Consider the following 10,000-nt stretch of genomic DNA (forward strand, 5'->3'; position numbering starts at 1 on the left):
GTGTGAATTGCACAAAGGTTTAATTGCCAAGGATTACCCGTGTCTAGTTCCATTCAAATTCCATTGTATACCGACCGAAGGGGAAATTGTCTTCATAATAAACAATGGCTTTAATCACCTGTCATTTATTCAATATTGAATATTAAATATTGTCATACGCTGTTAATTTATATCTTAATGACTCTTTACAAACTTATAAGTCCAACATGTTGATACTCTACAAATATTGAGCTACTTTTTATGCTGGCAATATTAAGAGCAAAATCTAGTCCTTTACAAAAAGTAACTCTCAATTATATGCACATGTTATAGTCTGAATCTCTTAAATAAATTATAATCTTGTTCACATACAGGTGATATGCATGTACCTGCATGAACATATACATATATAAGTTGTAACCTAAAGTAATAATACAATGTAATAGCTACAATTCAATATGGGTATACGTTTCCATGAGGAAATTTACAAAATGTTAAGATGTATGAACAATAAAATAGTAATTAATATTCTTTCATATTGTTTCAGGCAAGCATTTTATCGATGGCCGCCCCAGTAAGCAGAACCCGGTTCCTGTTCTTGAGTTGCGATATCAGCCAATTACCCAAAGACCCCTGGACGAAGACCCTTGATATGACGTCCATTAGAAGAGAGGGAAATTGTCTGCCCCAAGGAACAACAGCCGGTACTGGACATTCAGAAACACCTGTTAAGCCAGCCTTGACAGATGAAGATACCTTACCTTGTAAAATGGTGGCTACTAAAATAATAGATTTCAGTCTGAATGAACAATGCATTGGCAACGAACAGTGTGTATCTGTATGCTGTCAAAATTACCCGGGTATGTGCAAAAATGTCAGCAAACCTAAGTTGGTTGATTGCAGCACACCGACAATAGATATTGTGTCACATTACCACAGCTATAGGTACAGCGAAAAAACTCGTAACGCCTCTACACAACATAACTCTCCAGAATTCGGTGCGGAATATATTGAAACGGATTCTGATTCCCAGTTTTACACTGAATTGAGTTTGGCAACTTTCCTGACACTAGTGGCAACATTGAGTAAGTTTGGCCAAGAGCTGCCCCGCCAGACTGCTGCCCTATAAAATGAGTGTGTCTAACCAGATATTGTCAGTCTTTCTGCGACTTGGATTGGCACTGACATTTGAAGACATTGGTAGACGCTTCAGAGTGTCACATCAGTTGATAAGTAAAGTGTAAAATTCATTGGTTGACATTATGTCGGAACACTTATCGAAGTGCATTGTTTGGCTATCTCGTGAAACAATACACACAACATTACAAAAGGCATTTGTTACATCTTTTCCCAAGAAGATTGCTCTGAAATATATATACAGAGACCATTCTCATTGAAAGTAAGAGCACAAACATGGAGTACCTACAAAAGCCACAACACGGCAAAGTTTTTAATTGCAATAGCTCCAAATGGTTTCATCATGTATGTTTCTCCATTGTATGGTGGGAGAGCAAGTGACAATTATATAACAAATAAGTGTGGATTTCTGGACTATTTACTTTCCGGTGATGAGGTTATGGAAGATCGTGGATTCACAAATGGGGAGGACGTGTGTAGTCGACGTGTAAAATTGAACATTACGGCATTGTTTCAGAGGAAGAAACAGTCAACTCCAGACGGATAGCTGCCTAACGAATCCACGTAGAAAGAGACATTATGCGGATGAAGTGCTACAGACTTTTGTCAACAAAATTTAATATCAAATCGCTTAGAAATGCTGATAAAACTGTACGTGTTGCTGCGGCTCTTTGTAACATGAAAGGTCCATTGATCAAAGATATGATCATTGACTGAACAGTTGTCTATTTGACATGAGATGTCATTAACTGATCACATATTTGATGTTGAATGCAGCACATTTACTTGAATTTAATTCTATTGCTCTTATATGCACTTAAGTGATGCCCTTATCATATTATATATGGTTGTTTCTTTTGTTTAATCTCTGTGGTCTACATAAAATACGAAAAATGAACTTGAATTTATTGCTTGCTTTCATTTTTTGCTCTGTGAGTCATTCAAGATAAAAAATATTACACAAAAAACAAAAGATAAAAGACTTGCAAATTTAAATGTAAATTAATACAAAAACAATAAAACAAAAGAAGTTTAGAATCAAAATCGCAAGCAAAATTTACATTTTGCAATTCAGTATAATCTAAATAATGAAAATTAATTCATTTTTCACTGCTTACTGTAAAACATTTATTCCAAAATACAGCAATTTTCACAATACATGTAACTGCTATTGGTGTTATTTAACAAAAGTCTTATCAGTTTTTTGTCTACACACAGACCTATATTCTGATGAAAGTTTCAAACGTTTAGATGAGAATTCATCTGCCAATCGAACGAGCAGATGACGTAAGTAAAATTCCCTAATCCAAGGAAGAACCTGATCCATGTAGGCTTGGTCGTACGCTACATTAATCACACATTGTTTGTCAGCAGTCTATACAACAAACTTGCACAGATCAGCTTTTGTGCAATACATGGCACACTGCACATGACAAAAATAACCATTTTTCCCTTTAGGGTCTAGCATAGGCTTTCCACCCACAAGCATCACATTATATTTCCCTGATGAAATCAAGTCATTTAAGGGCCGAACAGGACACTTGATTTCAACAATGGTGTGAGGATCTAAAATTCCATCAGAGCTTGCAGCTATGTATCGTTCTTCCTCGCAGACAACCATCCCTGAAGGAGACACAGTCTTTCCACTCAATCGCTCATACCATGCTCGTGCAACAGGTTCATACTTTTGCCCATGGCGAGTAGCGGCGCACCCCTTAAACCTGGAGTAGATGTGGTTGTTGATGAATTTATCAGGGTTTGCTCTTTTTGTTTTGGGCAGATCACTCACTCGACTACTAGTGATCCTTAACTTGCAGCTGTCTGTCCAGGTACTGTCGTTCTTCTGTTTTGTCGCCTTCTCTAACTTAGATGAGTCAGTCAGCTGCACATACGCTTCATTAAAAGTCTGGCACGTAGGAAATGACATAGGTAGTGATACTGGGCACACACTGTTGATGGTATGTTCGCCATGCGGGGAATCCTCTTTAGCTTCATTAGACATTTCTGGGGCATGAAAAACACTGTAATGTTCCACTGCACTCACAGAGACCATGAACGCTAGAGCTAGCAACAAATTACTTCAAATTAGTGTGATCAGTAAATTGTTCCGTTCGAGGAAGGTCACTGGTCTTTGGTCCAATACAATCCGCAGCCATCTGCAACTCGAACTGACTCGGTCTGCCAAATGTAATGTCTGCCAACCGGTCATGACAAAGGACTTGAGCTGCTCCTTTCCCCATGTACGCTGCTTGTCAGTACAGGTTTCGCCACCTAGGCCATGGGACCATGCTTGGGTAATAGCATAAATAATGGCAGATATGTGGCTACATGACATAGCATTTCCTGTTGGACAGCTGCAATGACCGGTCTCCACAGACATATTTTTGAAAACGGCTATCCATGCGGTATAGTCCTTCCGACCCACACCTGGCTGACTGTGAGATACGGTAGCTTTAATGTATGTAATGTCGTGGCATTCTATGAACCAGATATCGCCCATCCATCCATTCTGCACATAGTTGTATCCATAAAGCGCCCTGAAAGACTTCATTTCCTTTCCATCATAGGCCTTGGCAGCGATCAAGTAGTCCACAAGGTCCTCATATGTCAGTGTTGGCCATTCTCGACTGTTGTTCTTCTCCCATTTCATATCATCAGGTGGAAGACCTGCAAATGAAATTATAATAATTTGTTTTTAGTGTTTTGAGATTTGGACCAAAACAAAAGCAGCTTAACAATAATGTTTGTTTATCTGTTTTTGTATTTGTTTGGAAATCAAGTTAATGAATATGATCTGATAGGTCTTGTTGATATACAATGCCAGAAAAGTTATTGTAGCCCATCCAATCACATAAATCCCCGGATGAATAATAATTCTTATAACTCAAGTTTGGTGGGTGTTAAGGATAATTATTTTTAAAAGTAAACACCATCCGACAAAGCATATTTACTTGAATATAATATGTTGATAGTGTATAATTTAGGCAGTTGGACTGCAGTTAACGTGTGTATAATAAATATAAAGCAATAGTCAACAAATAATGTGTGCTCAAAATCATATGTTTAACACAAATCGATTCAATAATAGGTATCTTTTTACCTCCACCATTTGCATTTCACCTTTCCGGATGTTTATAATTAAGTGTAAGGCTTCCAATCCAGTGATACAAATACGGTCCAAAGCAGTTATTACAGGTAGATTCACAAACTGTGTTCTAAACTGTGTACATGTATATAGATCTACTTACGAAACAAACTTGAATTCGATGACATTGTTCTTGATTCAAATTCTGGTTTGTTGAATGAGGTCAATGCGTTTCAATAGTCGCATACTCGCAGAGGTTCTCACTTCCATAATGGCGGACGGTCACGTGACAACAAAATGGCGGCGATGAATTTATTGATTTTGGAATCGTCTAAACAAATTAATAGAAGATACAAACTTTGAGACATGAAAAGGGGACAACATAACCCTGATCAGCAATCATGTCGTATGTTTAATCACATGGCTTGTTACCTTTAATCCATGGAGTGTAATCAATGGCATTGTCAGGAGTGTAATCAATGGCATTGTCATGAGTGTAATCAATGGCATTGTCAATGATTCCTTTCGAAAATCCAGTGCCCATAGTTGTCTTTTTGTCATCAGAACATCTCTACAACGAAATTCTGAAATGAAATGATGTCATAATACCATAACACATCGTTTGTCTTTCACACACGAAATAAAAATATGTTGAAATTTTTATTTTTATTGTAATAAATTGTATTATTATATTCACTTTGTTCACGATAAATAATGACAAGTTTACCTATGCAACAAATCATTAATGGAACTAGATCGCACATTTTGCACGTATTTTATAACTATCAATAACAAAATTCGTACAGCAGTGTAATCTTTGGAATAGTTTTAAATACTTATAATCAATTTTTTATACCGCCCATGACCGGATTTAGGGAATAAAACATCGGTTGCTGCATATCGATATTACTTTTTGCAGACCTAAACACTATTAAAGGTGAGAGTCGTAATGCAACGCAGCCTTTTGTGTTTTGAACAAATTAATCTTTGAAAACAATTTTCTATTGATTTATGAAGATTATATTATTTAAAACGATACTGAATTTCATTAAAGCACATGAATTCAGAACTAATTGCATCGGGATTTACGCAATTATAGTTTTTACAATAGTTATCTTTACTACAATTATGTTCGAAATCAAGTATAACGAGTTGTAGTAAACTCGTTTATTAATGGCGTCACGAATTACTCCTCACTAAACAGTTCATATTCAAGTATCAAGTTTATTTATTTTAAGCATAATTCATGCATAATTTGACAACATGAGCACAAATAATACGAAAACACATAGGTCGATACATAATCGGAGAGGCTAGATATTATACAGCAACCCTGTTCTTTTCATTTTAAGAGAGAGAAAATTAATAAGTTATACAACGTATGCGGACAATATTCAACATTTTAGCATGTTGAGCAAAAAGAACTGAAAACGTTTAATGTATAGAGAAACAAACAAACGAAAAACAAAACATGTTTTACATTAAAACTGTTCCAGTATATTTTTTACAAAAAACATCGTGTCCGTTACGTGCTGCTATTATGAGATTCGATGGACATTAACTATTTAAATTTTAGCATATTTCTTAATTGGTATCTTGTAATTTACAAAACAACGTTGTTTTTTTTTTAAATCACTGAAGGAATAACATTCAAGAGAATACTGAAATTCGTCGCCAACATTATTGTACTTACATAAAACGCAGTATTTGGTTCGATTCTGTTCAATGCCAGCTTCCTGTTTCGACAGGGAACTTGTTATTTTTTGTACGAATTTGTATCATGTTTTTTAGAAATGTATATGGAGTTTTAACAATGTAAGATTTTAACTCAAATGGATCTTCTATTATTACTGCCAATTTTTTGAAATATTTATGGATCTATCTGAGTACCATCCGGTAGTAAACATGTATTACAGTTTTTGTTGTATATATTAAATGAGCAGGGGAATTTCGGAAAATCACGAGACTTCCAAATATTCATCATTCCGCATTTAGCAAAAAAAAAGGTTCTGATACACTCTTTTCAGTCAAATTTGGAGTTGTATGCTGCATGTATATAATCTATTATTTTGTTCATTGTATATGATAATTTAAAACACAATGGAGGAACTAAATTAGACATTTTTGTTTCAATATCAAGTTGGAGAGTATTTACTCCAGTTTATCCGTATATAATACATGATGCAGTACTGACCTTAACCCCTAATATAATTGTCAAAATCTTCAACGGGACTTTTTAATACAGATTTATTCCAAAAACCCCAAACTCCCAACATTCACAAAATATGCTTATTTCTGTTTTTATTTATATCTTTAGTTATGTATTTATTTATTTATTCATTTATTCTTCCTTTCACAATCATTGACGCCGACATCATCAGATGCACTAAACATTTGTTTGACGTAAAATAACAAAACACAACGCAACTATGCTAGTTTCGCCGAAATGATGCGCAAAAGAGAGTATTATATGCGCCCATGTACTTATAGAATGAGCATGCAGTGAACAAAATTACCTTCTTAGTTAAACGACACATTTTTAAGGAAAATTTATAAAACGCATAGTTTGTTTGTTGCGATCTTAATATACATGTAGAGCGGCCTTTGCGGTCTCTAGTGATTCTTATAGAACAAGAAATATCGTATTTGTGGCATACAATGGAACAAAATATTGATAGCGGGGAAAATATACTGTCGTAATTTGACTTATATTCATAAAATTCTGAGAATTATATTAAACTTATAATTGTACGTGCAGAAAGATGATGATTTGCATTAATTATATAGGACTTAGGTCATTTGTGACCTGACTCTAAACTCAAGTGTGACCTCCCAGATCAGCATGTATTATGTATATGACAGCAAACGTTGATCTAGCGCGACAAATCAGAGTATTATTCATGATCCATTTATAAATGAAGCAAATGCTGATCTGACTCAGCGCCCTGTACAAGCATTCATTAGTTTTTAATGAAAACGAACGTTGATCTAGCCTCGCAACCCAGCATAACACATTAGTTCTTTTTTCTGATACGTTAAGTTAATGTCGATCTGGATATTGACTTGATGTGCATACGTTATTACTTGATATGCCACATAGTTCGCGGTGTGAAAGAGTAAACTTTACTTTACATGCTTGCATGATGAAAATAGTTTAATGTGTGTAACGTTCAATTCGTCTAACAAAGCTCTTTCTAAAGGTCAAAGGGCCACGTCAGCCAGTAAATGCAGTCGGGAATACGCAGCTGTACCTGTAAATGAACTCCGACATACAGACGACACGCGCGCAGCACAGCAGCTGAGGCTATCAATAAGCAAATTACAGCCGATTCCTTATTAGATCAACGTAAGAAAAACGGTAAACACCAATACCAGTATACCAAGTGATCAAAAGAACCATAATTTCTATATGTAAAAAGAATGTTCAACGACCAAGTTTATTTTAAAATGCATATGCATTCTGTTTCATTTGTGTTTTATAACGGAAAGAAATACGCTGTTAATTGAGAACAATCGTGACAATCGGAAATAATTTAGCAGTATTCGCTTCAACTCAACGTAAAATAAAAAAACGCGTTTTGATCATTTGTATATCATTGTGTTTGAATTATGTTTATATAATACTTGTGTTAATCAAATATTAACATGCCGAAAATTTCGCCGATGAAACAATAAGCTCATAATAATCCATGTAAGGACACATATGATGTGATCTCTCGTAGTATAATTTGTGTTTACAAACACTAACGTGTGGTTTGAATATACGTGTAGTTAATAACACACAGTTCATGCTGTGCATATGCGACTAACAAATAACAAAAACAACAGCAATGTAAAGCTTTGTTTCTTGTAATATTTCTACTTTATTTCAAAGTCAGGATACTATCTGATAGCGTTTCCGATCGCCGAAATAGTAAATAGCGTTTGAATCTTTTACCTTGCGATTAAAGTTGAAAATGTAACAGAAAAAGGGGATTGTCAAAAAATCAAGGTTTCCCTATAAATGTATCAGTATTCCGTACTTTAAAAGAGCATACATGCGTCAATTTACAACTAATCATTGCGGTAAATTGTGCTTTCGTAACAACTATTGGTGACCAGAGGGGGAGAGGGTAGAGGAGTTACACGTTACGCTAAATACTAGTACATAGAGATACATTAAATGAAGCATTACTTTTCAGGCTAAAATATTAAATGTGTTTTTATTTTGGTTTGCTTGATACAATACAATGCTCGTTTATACCAATACATGTATTATTATAAGTATGTTGATGTTCATTTTTTTCGTTAGACTCGCATACAGCGACATGTTCTATAATTTATAGAGCAAATAAGCTTATGATGTTGGTCACAGTCGTAACGCTGAAACTTTGGCTGGAAACTCTACTTCTTTTGTCTTAGTGCCAATCTGGATATTTTAGAGATATTTCTTGTTTAAACTAAGCTTGATCTTTGTAATCGTAAGTAGATGTTGTGTGAATCCTATAAAAAAATAAGAGAGACTGTAAATCAATATAATTCTCCTCCTTGATTTTTTGCAAAATCTCAGTACTCTAGACAGTTACAAGTAAATTTTATAGTTGTTTGCATTGTTCGTGGCCGTTCGATTGACTTACGTTGAAATGTTTTACCTCATGGCTTGTGACTGTAATATCAAATACATTCAAACGGGGAACAACTGCAGTGACGTCAGCGCTTTGATTCAATTGGCGCGATGAGAAAAAGGAGTGTACAGTTTCTTATATCAATTATCAATGGAGTAATAAATCATTCGCTGTAAGAATGCGTGTTAAACAATCAATAGGATATTTGACATAAATCCGCGTAACTTATTCAAATAGCTGGGTAACATACGACATAGATCTTTTGTTTCGTAATTACGTTGCATTTTACCTCAATTACATGTCCCTATACAGATAACTATAGTTTGTTTACCTCATCCCAATAATAATACCTCTTTATATGTTCCCTTTGTAACATGACACTAGTGTTTATAAATAAGTGATAAGTAAAGCATTCAAACCTTAGGGTTGTCATCTGACAGTTGGCCAAATTTCTTTAGCAAGACTTAATAGACTATTTAAAACACATACAACTAAACATGCTAGTAACTTTAAGTCAGGTATTTACCTTGTAAAGCGTTAATTCATAGCTTAATTTCAAAATTATAAAACGCACTATGCATCGATTCATGTTGTCTGTTGAACATGATTGCATTTATAATTGTCTGTCTAAATAGACGTTTAGAGTTACGTATGAAAACAGGATATCTCAAAACAATATATATATATCGAGTGGTTGTCTGACAGACATTCAATACTTGAAACACTGACCCATTATTCGTATTATTTTGTGCATAACACTATATTCATAACATAAGTGAGTCTGTTTGTAACTTAACTCAAGTTAATTATAGTGTGTGTGCTTTTCTTATAGTAACATTCGATGCTTAAACACAATGAAAAACAAAGACGTGCATGTGGAACAGTAAATTTTAATATAAAAGGGCATATCATGTAACTGTTCTTCACAAATAAGAACGTTAAATATGAACGTAATATAAAGATGTTTAAAGCAAAAAAACGTATAACTTATATTCGGGTGAGTAAAATAAAATAATTTAAAAAATAACTAAACTCTTGGGGCTGATATATAAGTTTCTTTTGGACTAAAACTTCGACTAGAGTCCCACTCTGAATAGAGTAGTAATCTGCAAAATACGTGAAGAAAACGAATATGTTTAACATGTAGTATTAACAAAACAGTGCATTTAAAAGTTTCATTTAATGCAAGTGCTTA

The sequence above is a fragment of the Dreissena polymorpha genome, chromosome 8, assembly GCF_020536995.1.
Source record: "Dreissena polymorpha isolate Duluth1 chromosome 8, UMN_Dpol_1.0, whole genome shotgun sequence".
NCBI classification, from domain to species: Eukaryota; Metazoa; Mollusca; class Bivalvia; order Myida; family Dreissenidae; genus Dreissena; species Dreissena polymorpha.